This window comes from Nuphar pumila, chromosome 3, assembly GCF_984573655.1.
Source record: "Nuphar pumila chromosome 3, dmNupPumi1.hap1.1, whole genome shotgun sequence".
NCBI classification, from domain to species: Eukaryota; Viridiplantae; Streptophyta; class Magnoliopsida; order Nymphaeales; family Nymphaeaceae; genus Nuphar; species Nuphar pumila.
The window spans coordinates 133802088-133816232 of record NC_143251.1 but is presented as its reverse complement, the minus strand read 5'-3'; positions in this window follow the sequence as shown (position 1 = coordinate 133816232).

Sequence of the window (14145 nt, the reverse complement as noted above, 5' to 3'; positions counted from 1 at the left end):
AAAGTCATCGTGCGCGCATATGAATTATCATGAGTCCCAAGATATTCCTCCATGCACACAGAAACACACAAATTTGTGTTTAGGGGAGAACACACACCCTCTCCTCTCTCACTAACAAGATTCAGGGTATGCATCAACGCCCATGGGACTTGAGGAAAACGATGTGTAGTAAAATTAATAAGTTGGGACGCGCTTTCATGAAGGGGATAGGGTCTCTAGCGAATTTGATGGGACAATACGTCTCCTAAACCTGCCAAATACCCTTGCCGCAAGGGAAACTTGCAAACTGAGTCAAACCTATTAAATGTTGGTATGCCAAACCCATCTGTCAATGGCCTACATGCCCTGATATTTTCTTAATGATTTTTTTTTTTATCATGGAGTACACCCAAGTGGAGGTGAGCAGTCACCCCATAGCTTGAAAAATAAAAAACATGAGATGGTGTGAAACTGTAAATGGTCAATTAACATGGATTGCAAAATGCTCAACAACACGTTGCTGCCCCAAGGGGGGTTGGCGTGGTGGGGTGGGACTTGTCTTTTGGACGGCTGTCAAGGTTTGATTTTCCATAGGTATTGACGTTTTGCACACGCCAATGCATAGTATAAATCTCGGGGGCAAGGGTCATAGCCTCAGTTTTATGCTGCGGGCACGACGATCATAGATATGGCATGTTGAGCCAGTGCTATCAGGTCTTAGTGCTAGGTGCGGTTTCTTAGGGTTATAAATCCAAAAAAGAAAAAGAAAAAAAACTTCACCTTTGGTTTGTCACCTGACATGAGAAGACCATGATTCACGATAAGGTTTTACATTAGCCTAATAGAAAAAATGAAACGAAAAGCAGCAATTATGTGTGTGTGTGTGTGAGAGAGAGAGAGAGAGAGAGAGATCTTTCTTGTGCATGTCACCAGGACCAAGAAATAAAGACAGATTTTGGTTATGCTTTTCAGTTTTGAGTAGGAAAAGAACCGTGGGGACATAAAATAAAATGCTTTACACAGTCTGAAAAAAAAAGAACTATAGAATACCAAAAGTGCAGATTTAGGTGAAAAAGTAGATCAAAGAACTGCATAACATACTAAGATTTTGATCACTTTATAATGGAAGAGCCATGTCATGGATCCCATGGTACTACATACATTGGGGATCCACACTTGGAATGTGGAGTAATCCTAGCCGTCCAGATGCATCTCGATTGGTTGGGTAGGATTGAAATATGATGTCGTAGAATAAAATCCGTAGGATAAGATCCTTTCTCCTTGAGCACCAAACTTTTCTAATATTAGTGACTTGGTTAAACCAAAGCTAGGCGAGGCACAGTTTATAGTTTTGAGATTTCACAAAAGTAAAATTAGAAATAATGGTAAAGCAACAATTTTAAAAGCTAAAGAGATTGTACTGGATTTAGTTTAAAGTGACAGGCACCTTTGTCTTTAAGTCCCTTGTTAAAAATTAAAATGGCAAGCTCACTAATTACCCAACAAAAGAGAGAGAGAGAGAGAGAGAGAGAGAGAGAGAGAGAGAGAGAGAGAGAGGACTTTTTCTGCAAGTTCAAAGTGCTAAACTTGCATGCAAAGGAAAGAATAACCCCAAAAAGATCATCCATGGATCTTACCACTCGCACTACTTTGAAAAGTAGTATGACCCGACACTAACATATACTAACCCTGATTCAAGAAATGCTTTTAACAAGCATAAGCACTGAAATTTTTGGTCTTGTCAGGATCACTTAATTCATAAGAATGGTCCATGATTACTCAACTGCCAAACATCTTGACAATTACCAGTATAGAGAAGATGATTCTCAGTCGGTTGCTTGGATGCATTGTTACACCAACCTCATAATCAAAGCATTGTGAATTCTGGTTAGCTTGCTGCATACCACAAACATTCATTATTGATGACAATGACATCTTTGAGGGTGCCTTTAATTAGATTGGGGAATTTAGTGGAACCTAAATCCAATTGCACTAAATTCTTCGTTTGGCCATTTTTCATATACAAAGAACTTAAAGTAATCGGATTCCAATTCCACTGAATTTCCTAAATCCAAACGCTAACCTTGTAGCTAGTCTTAACGGCAGTCCACCTTAGAAGGAGAACAGATCCAGTGATCAAATCAAGTACCTTGGAAGGCACTCGGTTCAATCAATGGATGCCACACATCCTAGGTGAGAGGAGGAGAGGGAGAAGGGATTTTTGCAAGGTATTCAGGCGAGTGCTGGATCAGCTCTCGACAATAAGCCATCAAATGGCTCATAATAAATCCTACCAACTATCCAACTTTTTCCATAACCAACCCCATGCCACTGTCATCTCAAACTTAAACTTGTCACTAACAAATCTTTGATTGATACAAATCAAAGTGGAAAATCTTTATGAGACTAACTTTATCAAATGCAGTGGAGAGCATCACAAAAAACTTTATAAGTAGTGAGATGTGAAGCACAAAAGCCTAACCAGCCCCTTTCTCCAGTGCTTGCTATGGTTGCTGGTTGCTTGCACCTTGCTCAATGCTGACAAGTTAACAATGAAATCGTTGCGGCACGCTCCGCCAAATGGATTCTCCTACAGGGAGCCCGACGTCGCCGAGTTGACAGAGCGGTGCCACTTGTTGGAAAAGCAGAACAAGCAGCTCAGGCAGGAGGTGTTTCGCCTAAGATCACAGATCTCTGGCCTCCTCAAGGACAAAACAGACCATTTCAGGTCTATCAAACAGGATATTCCAGTAGAATCTCCGGCCACCACCACCACCATTGTGGGAGATCGAGTCGGCAGTTTTCAGACAGCACAAGTGCCGGTGCCGTCACCTACCAAGCCCAGGCAGCTAGATTATTCCACGCCCACGCTTGGTTCGTTAATGGCGGCGGCAATTGCTACTGACAAAAGCGGCAAAGGTCAAACACAGCCTACACCATCACCACCTCCGCCACCACCACCATCACCACCTCCACCTCTGCTGCTACCACCACCTCCACCACCGCCGCCACCACCACCATCACCACCCCCACCTCTGCTGCTACCACCACAACCACCATCACCACCATCACCACAACCACCACCACCACCACCATCATCATCGAAATCATCGGAAGCCGGAGATGCGGTGGTACGCCGGGCCCCGGAGGTTGTGCAGCTTTACCAATGGATGACTAGGAGGGAAGCCAGGAGGGACGTGGGAGGTGCGTTGCCTGATGTGGCTGGAAATGTGAACGCCCGAGATATGATTGGAGAAATAGAGAATCGTTCGGCTCATCTACTGGCAGTAAGTAAACCTATAGTCGTTCCTTTTTTTTCTCTCAATTTTCTTTTTTCTACAGAAATGCCTGCAAAAGCCCTAATTGAATTGGGTCAAAATGAATTAGGATCAATGGTAGCAGCTCTGCACCTTGCCATTATAGAGATCACTTCTTAGCAGATGAAATTGGTCGCAGATATTAGTTCTTAAACTCTATCTAACAAACCTTTCTTTTAAGCATTTATAGTTAATCAATGAAGCGTTTCCCTCCAAAACAAACAAACAAAAAAAAATGCTGAATTTTTATAATCGTTAGGGACAGAAATCATACACTGAACTAGCTAAAACAATTGATACACTGAAGTTATTAATTTTCATGAAAACTTTTTGGGTGGTTCACACATGTACACACACATACGTAAATATATATTTGCTACAGTTGTTTGAAAGTACAATCCAGTTGCCATATGATAATGCAAGTTGTTTTAACTCAATTTGACATTGTAGATGATGCTGGATTTAGTGGGAATCGACCCTTGAATTATATTTTTTTTAAGAAAAATATGTTTTTTAGTTAAAAAAATTTGTGCATTTATAGCCATAGATTTTTCAGTCACACACACAAAAAAAAATCTGCTCTGGTGTTGGAATCCCCAATGATTCAAGTGCCAATTCTCACTAAATGAGCATATAAAACACATCCACGAGGTCAGATTTACTAAGAAACAAAAAATAAAAGATCTGCTCAGTTGTTTATACATACATGCAAATGATGGTAGCAAACAAGGGGTTGATTCTTTACACTGGTGTGTATAGGCAACCCTATATACTCTACCATCTTCTAGGTATTGTGAAAACTAAAACTGGGGAAGTCCATACCAACTTAAAAAGGGTGTGATGGCCTATGCCCATATTCGGTCTTATCACAGCTCATAAAATGTTTGCTCTCGTGAATACTCTTCACTATAATAATTAGGATAATTTTAAATGCAATTTAACTTGAAAAAAGTCACTCCTTAACTTGCACTATTATGAACTCGGATTGGCCGGAAACCGTTAGGGTGACACCGTCCATGCTGGATGGTGTGACCTTGAAAGTTGAAGCCATTCTGATGGTGAAATGTGGCCAAAAAACACCAAAATGTATCACCATCTTGGTACACTCAGGTGTACCCAACATTTTTTCCAGCAATATATATATAGGGAAACTGGAATATGTTTACCAACAAAAATATGTTTGTTGGTATGAATCGATATTTTCAGGTTTTTTTTTTTTTGCAAATCTAACCCTGCATATGCATTCGGCTTGGTCAATTTGCTAGGAATCGACTGTTGGATCATCATAATCGGATCAATAAATGCAGTTTTTTATGTTTGAATATTTATGAAAATTCTAAGCTGTTGATTTTCAACCCTTAAAAGATCATCGAAATTGGATTATCCAAGAGAGGCTGAGTGTCTAGATCACATTAAAATTTTTGAAAAAAAAATAAAAAAACCTATGAAAATCTTGGTTCATACCAGTAAACATATTTGGTTGGTAAACATATTTTAGTTACCCTATATATATATATATATATATATATATATATATATATATATATATATATATATATATATATATATATAAGGAGTAGCTAGAATATGAGAACTAAAAATGTGGCCATTTTCAACACTGTTTTTTGTAAATCCAACCATGTGGATATGCTTGCCACTGTGATTTTGCTAGGAATCAACTATCGAATCATGTATTTTCCATGAAAAATGTGATTTTTGATGCTTGAATATTTATGAAGATTATGAGCCATTGATTTTAAAACTTTAAAAAAATCACATTTATGCATCAAAATAGGATGATTCAAAAGTGGGTTTATAAATTCAAGCACGTTGGCATGTAGATCACATCCGTATGGTTAAATTCAAGAGAAAATAATAAAAAATTCACTAAAATAGCTGTTCACAAATTAATTATATGTATAACAAGTCACCACAAAATTGTACCCTTAATTGATCATGGATATTTCAGTATGTGTGTATTGGATTTAATTTTAATAGAATTACAAAATTTAAATTTGCATCTTAATTTGGTCAAGACAAAGTTAAACACTCGCAGTCCCTGTGGATGTATATATATGTATATATTGCTCTTTTTTGCTTTGAATACTACTAATCATTGTAAATACGGCATATATAATGATTATTGCTACTTTTGATGGGCATAAAAAGAAGCAAATTCCCTTTTAAAGAAGGTTGAATAGCGTCAATCTCAATGATATTTATGAAGCCCTTTAGGAGCCGTTTGATATGCGGAAACAAAACCTGCTAGGGGATAAAATGGCCCCTGCTGGGAGCTTGTCCGCCGTTTGCAAAAGGCGTGGACTGGGGATGTTTTGTCCTAAATTCTTGGGACGCAAGAGTCAGATTCGAAGTCTTGACTCTTGCATCTCGGAAATGCTTTACGCGTCTTTAGATGCAAAGGCCCCAAGGAAAAGTATTAGCAATGTATTCTTATCATAGAAAAACCTTTTTTTTTTATTAATATCATCCGAAAGCAAATTGCTGCTTATCTCTTTCTTTCTTCTTTGAATAATTAAAGGAAAAATCCCCTATAACCGACAGCACATTGGGTGGCCTTTGCTTGGTAAAATCATAGTTTAAAAACTTGTTGGGTCAACCCAGTGACTCGGTTGACTCAGCTCGGATCGCTCAGTCACTGAGTAAAAAATGAAAACAAACTCGTTTTGTACAAAATTTGGCCGAATCATTGATCCGACAAGTAATGCATATATATATATATATCTACATATATAATATATTGTATATATATATATATTAATAAAATTATACATTAAATATATTACAAAAAATATCATATAATGCACATTATGTATAATATATTGATACAATAATTTAAAAAATATATAGTATATACATATATTTATATATTTTATATAAAATATAAAGTTAACATGACCGGGCCGCTCACTCAAAGACGAGCTGAGTGATGAGTCACTGAGTTTTAAAACCATGAGTAAAACCCTTGAGGTCTCCCCTACTCACCACAGTGGAGTACGCCCGGCTTCGATCTTACGGCAAGGGATACGGCTTATGATTGTCACCAAGTTAACAGAACGTCACAAGTTCAAAATCCATGGGGTATGCCCTTGTGGACATTGCTAGTTATCATTTTACAAATAGTACATTAACATGATTACCATTGGAACTACCAAAAATTATAACAAACCAATACAACCATTTGTTCTTATGGAATTTGATTTTCTAATTCTTATGTGGCAGTTTTTTTTTTTTTCTCTTCAGTTGCTACCAATTTATTCAGTTTTCATTATTTGAAAGTAAGCATGAAAATAAGGCTCAAAGTCTATGTCAGATAAAATCAGATGTTGAAACCAGGGGAGAATTTGTCAATGGTCTTATAAAGAAAGTAGAGAGAGCAAGATTCAATGAGATAGAAGAGGTGGAAGCATTTGTCAAGTGGCTTGACAAGGAGCTCTCCCAATTGGTTGATGAAAGGGCAGTGCTCAAGCATTTCAAGTGGCCAGAGAACAAAACAGATGCCATGCGAGAAGTTGCTTTCAACTATCGTGATCTCATGAGCATTGTTCAATCCCAACCTTCTTCCTGTTACGATGAGGACGTCCGCCAACCTCATGCAGTGTGCCTAAAACAAATGCAAGTTTTGCAAGAGAAGTACGTGCTTTCTCTTTCTATGTTCATGCTTATTTTTTCCTGATTCTAAATTAGGAGTAGTGTTTGCTACCCTCGCCGGTGAGGAACCTCTTAGTGAAAAAATATAATATTTTTATTGTTTTTTTTTTACATCATCTGACCCTTAAGATGCATATCAGATCAACGGCAATTCAGACGGTAATCTGTCAGAGTTGCTTTTGATAACCTTCATCCTCCCAATCACAAGTTTTTGGGATGTTTTTCAGCAGTCCGTTTTGTATGCTTGCCCTTGGTCCAAAGCATCAATGGCTCTGGAAATTTTGTGGGACCCATATAAGACAAAAAGAACACAGTTAGTGTGTTTCGAAGGCCGTCCATCCATAGGATGAGCTGTGTTCGAGGCAGCTCTGACAGGTTACAGTCATATGTTTTTGTGACATATATGTCAGGTTTGACGAGGGTCGAAAAATCAATGGCCTAAAATATACCAAATTTTCAAACCTAAAAAAAAAAATTATTTTTACTTTAAAAAAAAATATGATCCAAGGGCTGATTCCTATTATTTTGATCATGTTGAACACATCCATGAGGTCATATTTGGTTAAAATAACCTCATTACATGAGTTCCAGTTAGAGGGTTTGATGCAAGAGTGGAGCAGAAGATTGGGGTCCAAAAAAGGGTCCCATGGATCCATTTTAGTTATTTGAATTTCTTGTATTTATTTAATTTAGATCTTAGTTTATGATTTTATTTTGGATTTTATGTCATATCGGATCCAAATTAAATAAATACAAGAAATCCAAATAACCAAAATGAATCCGGTTGAACCTTTTTTTCTTTTTGACCCAGGTCTTCTGCTCTGCTCCAGGGTTCCTGGCCCACCTTGCTATCCCTCTAAATTATGTTGAAATAGATTGGATCACACGGCATACGATGACTGCATTCCATATGTTGATCATAGCCGTCCAACCAACCGATGCAATGGAGGACTAGGATTTGTCTACATTCTGCAGGGGAAGAATGTGGACTAATCCTTAGCCATGATCCATTATTGGGCTCCCAGGATCAACATATGATGGAAATCCATCATATGCCATATGATGGGACCCGCGTTCAATTGTGTTCTTGCACATGTATCATAAACTCTAACAATGTTTTTTATGATTTTGGCTTATAGAATAGAACAAGGTGTATATAACATTCAAAAGGTACGTGATGGTGCAATTAGAAGGTGCAAAGAGTTTGGAATACCATGGGTATGGATGCTTGATTCTGTGATTGTTGACCAGGTATGAGTTGACATGAACACACAAAGACTAATTGGTCTGTCCTTACTAGTTTGAGAATGCACTAGGGATGGACCACTTCAAAATTCTAGGTGCAGAAGGTTTTTGCTTAACCTAATTCCCTAGATGTGGTTATTATCATTTATTTATTTACAATTAATCATGCTTTGGACTGAATTTCTCCCATAAAGTGTATTGATTTTTTTTCTCATTATGGTGCAATATGGACAGTTGATTTTTATATTCTTTTGAAATGTTATCTTAAGCTAAGAAATTTTCATCCAATAGATTTTTTTAGGGGAAAAGATGTTCTCCATAACGTCGTAAACTGTAGGGATCACATATTGTAAGGTTTGATTTACAAAGCGTACAGTAGATTATCAAAAAATAGTATGGTCTATACCCAGTCCACATGCAAATTAATTAGGGAAGACAACCGATTACTCCACATACAAATACTTGCATGTAGAGCTGGTAAACGATCCCAGCTTAGACTGTTTGGGCTTGGCTCGTTAAGGGTACACACATGCTCAAGCTCAGCTGTGAAATCATCATGAGTCGAGCCAAACCCGAGTTCGTTACACACCGAGCTTTACAAGCAGATCACAAGCTCGCTCGTTTTCTAAAAATATTTTTTAAGTGCTTTTTAAATCTTGATAATATATAAAAATATATGTATAATACATGCATAAAACATATATAATATGCATTTATAAGGATATAATATATGTATAAAAATATATAATATGTAAATCGAGCATATACAAGGTAAGACGAGCTTGTCATGTTTGTGCTCGGCTCATTTAATTACCTAAATGAGCTGGCTCATAGCTTAGCTTGCCGAGCACAATTTCCAAGCTAAGATAAACGGCGAGCTACTCATCTCATTTCCCAGCCCTACTTGCATGTTTTAAAAGGGTTAGTACATAGTACATATTCTGCAACTCCCAAGTTATTGGGAAAGGATTTTTCATAAGAGTGAGGGAACCCATTCTCATAGCAAATCTGCAATTATCATTAGTTACCATGTATTAGTGGCCATATGCATTAAGTATGGTTCGTAAGAAAACAAATATAAGAATGACCAAATAATAAAAATCAAATGGAATGACATGCAATAGAATGCTGAAGGGATAAGTTTGATATCAATATTTCCTACAAAAGCTTTTGAACCAAGTGTGAATCTGTACATTTATGGAAAGAGGAGACAAAATGATGTGACAAGATCTCACGTTTAAAAACTTGCAACCTATAAGCTCTGTGTTTAAACTAGTTTAATTTACACATTGAGCATTTTATACAAAGAAAATAACAATAAACTCTTTTAATTAGCAGTTGAAGATGAGTTCAATAAAGGTTGCCAAGAGATACATGAAACGAGTAACTATTGAATTGAAGTCAATGTCACGCACAGAGGGAGAAGATCTCATGCTCCAAGCTGTTCGCTTTGCTTATCGAGTGCATCAGGTTCTCTCTCTCTCTCTCTCTCTCTCACACACACACACACACACACTAAACAGACGAAAAAATTTACCATTAATCTCTTATTTGCAGTTTGTGGGAGGTTTTGATGGGGAGTGTGTGCGCTCATTCCAGGAGATGAGGAATGTGGCTTGGAGTTGCCACATTGAATGCCGACAACACCAACATATTCTTTCTCAATCAAAATTTTGTTGAGACAGGATGAGCCCTCTCCTTCACATGTATGAGTGGGTTAGTACTACACCATAGGAACTAACTGTTAACTTGCATCAACACAATGTAACTGCACTTGAGAACCAGCTAACAACGGTTGTCATGCCCTAATAGTAAATCAAATTCAAAAAATCTGCCTCTCTCTCTCTCAATCATATGCTTCTACAAAATATATGCCTCGAAGAGCAATTATTCATGGTACGTAGTTGCAAATGATGAGTATACATTGCCCAACAAGTCCATTCTTCTATATTATGAAGTGCATTGAGCATACGAAATGTCTAGTTTTGAGTGCAGTACGAACTTTCTTACTCTTATGATTATTTGCCTACGTTGGAAAATTTTCTATATTTTTAATAACAATTCTTTTAGCAGATGAGTTTTGCTCTTAAAACCACATTATTAATACTACAAAATTTGCAAATGTGTATTAAAGGTACTGATCTTGCAATGATGGTAAATTATAAAACACTTTAATTTATGTGAAATCATAAATAATTGTTCAAATGTCACTTTCAAGGGTTTAGGTCATTTCAATCAGCTGCATGTTGCTAAGATTGAATCTAAGAAGTGTGTGTGAGAGAGATAGAGATAGAAAGGAATAAGGTTGGACGCGCTGGGCACATCCACTTTTTTGTTTTAATTTTACGTTGATTTGACCTTTAGGTCATGACCGCTGCTAAAGGTCTGGGTGGAAAATGATATTTTCTGGTGCTGATCTTGCACTATCAACTGTGAAAAAGAGTTTGATATCATCAAACACTCAAAGTTTTGATGACACACTCATCTCTCTCTCTCTCTCTCTCTATATATATATATATATATATATATATATAATATATAGTCTTTATATATAATATAGGTAATGTTTGTTACCTACAGAATAAGGAACCCTTAGTGAAAAATATATAATATTTTCCATTTTTTTTTTAGTTTTTTTCACATCTGACCCTTTAGAAGTGATCTACATATTAAGTTGAGTAGAAACCATGGTTGCCAGTTGAGGAAGCGGTAGCGGGAAGCGATACGGGAAGCGGGAGCGGGAAGCGAGGCACTTTCAAAATTTTAGGAAGCGTGGGACCACTTAGGAGCGATTCAGGAAGCGTCTCGGAAGCGACCTAGGAAGCGTCTCGGAAGCGACCCAGGAAGCGTCTCGGAAGCGAGGGGGAAGCGAAAAAAATAAAAATAAAAAATAAAAAATTTGAAAAAACAGGGGAAGCGAGGGGGAAGCGTGGGGGAAGCGAGGGGAAGCGTGGGGGAAGCGTTGGGGAAGCGTGGGGGAAGCGCGCTTCCCATTAAAGGGAAGCGCGTCCCCCATTAAAGGGAAGCGCGCTTCCCAAAAAAGGGGGACGCTTCCCCCCACGCTTCGGAAGCGCGACGTTTCGCGCTTCCGAAGCGCGCTTCGGGGAAGCGCGCTTCCCCTTTTAGCTAGGCGCTTCCGGTAACTCTGGTAGAAACTGACATTTGGATTATGTTTTTCTAATGAATATGTCAAATTTGGGGTCAAAAAATAAACGGCCTATAATATACTAAATTTTCAAACCTAAAAAAACATAGTTTTACATTGAAAATTTATGATCCAAAGGTATCTAATTATTTTGACCATGCTTAACACATCTATAAGGTCAGATTTGGTCAAAATTAGCTCTCCCTATGAGCTTCAACTAGGGGGTTCTCACTCACCCTCTCCTTCAAAATTAGTATGCAGATGTATTTTTTTGGTCCTAAAAAACCTACAAAGAGATTCTTAGATTAAATCTTTTTGACGTACAGGTAGGATTTTGTAAAGAAAATTTTCAAAATCATTGCTTTTTAGATCATTATAAAATCTTACGGGCATAAATAAAAAAGTTTGATCTAGGAGTCTATTTATAGTTTTCGACCATGGAGATTGCATCCGTACAATTAGATTTGGTAAAAATAAGTGTACATATGAACTTTGAAGTACAGGATAGGTGGGTAGACCATCATCCTTCTTATTACTAGCTCCTATATAGTACCATTTGGATGATTTTCAAAGTCATAAACTAGTTTCTTTTTCCAAAACTAGGTTTTAGCCAAAACTTGGCACTGTTTGGATGAAGCCAAAAGTTGGCCAAGTGGAAAAAGGCTGCCCCCACCCCCCTTTTTTTTCGGGGAGAGCCCTCCCAACTTGATCTCTGTCCAACAATTGTCACTGGCTCAAAATGTTTTTTTATTTTTTCAAATCCGCCTTTTCCCAGTCAATGGGTGGCCGAAAAACGGTCCGTGGTTTTGTTTCTTTTTCTTTGTTGATTTTAAGTCATTTGGCTATTTTCACCATCCGTCGGAAGCAACCTCTGCCCTGTTCTTGGCCGGTGGGTGGTCGAAAAACAGCTGAACTTATATATATATATATATATATATTGTTTTTGATATTCCAACCAGCCACCAGCTGTAAAATGGCTGGGAGGTGCCGCCCTTGCAAGGTTATACCATCCCAGCCATTTCTCACCTGGTGGCTGGCTGAAAATTGGCCGGCCTTGTTATTTATTTATTTATAATAGCCAAAAATCTTTTTTGGTCACCAAACAGGTTAAAAACCTGGTTTTTGGTTAACCAGGTTTGCCAAAAACCTGGTTTTGATATAAAACCTAGTTTTTCGTAACCAGGTTTTGCCTCCTATCATCCAGGTGGGGGCCTATATATATATATATATATATATATATATATATATATAGAGAGAGAGAGAGAGAGAGAGAGAGAGAGAAAGTTTTATCTCCTAAATATCCTTCACACTTTAAAAAAAAATGTAGGTACAGCTACTTTTTGCTAAATCTAAACTTGTATGTGTTTTATCATTATTTACTTGTACCTCTGACCACATCTTTCACAAGAAAAACCATACCAAGATTCTATAATTACATAATCCATTATTAGTAAAATCTAGATCTAGAGTTCAAACTCCCGACTAAATGATATGACATGCTCTTTAAGATTAAGAGAGTACATAAGTACTTGTATAGTATATAATGAAAATTTAATATAAAACAAAATTAAATCATAAATAACTTAATGGATTCAGATATTACCTTTTTAAGACTTAGTGTTCATTTACCCCTCCCGGTGCGTGTATGGTGATCTGTGATGGTGTGAAGAATAAATATGACAGCACCTTCGTATAGGGTTTCAAGATTGTGGCCATAGAAAGAGAGAGTGAGAACAGGATTAGGGAATCTCTTCTCTCTAGGGTCAACACTTATGTATGAATGTCTTTGATGGGTGGGGTTCTAAAGGGCATCCTCTATTTACAGGCTTTAAAAATGAATTATGGATCATCGAGCTTTGGATTTGGATCCATGCCAAATAGATCTAAGTTCATCCATATCTTATTTGGAGGTTTTTCACTGAGGATTTCATGTTTAAAGTGTGCATGGAGGTTGGGATAAAGGATAAGGATGAGGCTCAGAGCCTATCTGGATATTTGGGGTAACCGATAACAAAATTTTTTCCCATTTGTTATGGGGACAACAAAAACTTTTGTAGTCTAACCAAAAAATGAGCAAAATTTTCACCGGATAACAAAAACTTTTGTCGTCCAAAAATTAATGGCAATTTTTTTTTCATCAACAATCTATAACATAAAAAATCTTTGTTGTCCACAAGTTAGACGACAAAAACTTTTGTCGTCCCAAATACAGACAACAAAATGATTTTGGCATTTGTAAGAAAAAATTGGGGATTTATGTTAGTTTGGGTGTTTTGTATATTTTTAGGGTTTTTCTAAAATCCTATAGGTTGATGCTTATCTTTCAAGATTTTCCTAAGCTGGGGTATGTGAAATGACCTAGAATTTTGGCGCTAGCTGGAGAACCTGAAAAGAATATTTTAGTACTTGGGCATAGTTAAAAATTGAGTATCTATAGATGTCTCTCATTGTCATTAATTGAATATAATTTGATTTATAAAATAAATACACCCACAGATGATGGAATGATATGAATTACTATGCCTCAAGATTGTGTAAAATCTTATTGAGCATCATACCGGTTTTCAAAAGAAATTTGGGTTGTCAATATCGTTTGGGTCTTGCTGAATGAGGTTTGGCCAGTTTTTAAAAATTAATTGGGTTGTCGAGACAATTTGGGTCTCGCCAAATGAGGTTGAGTCAGTTTTAAAAAGAAACTTTGTCGCCGAGATTATTTAAGTCTCACTGAATGAGATCAGGTCAATTTTTTAAAATCAATTGGATTGTCGAGATCGTTTGAGTCTCATCGAA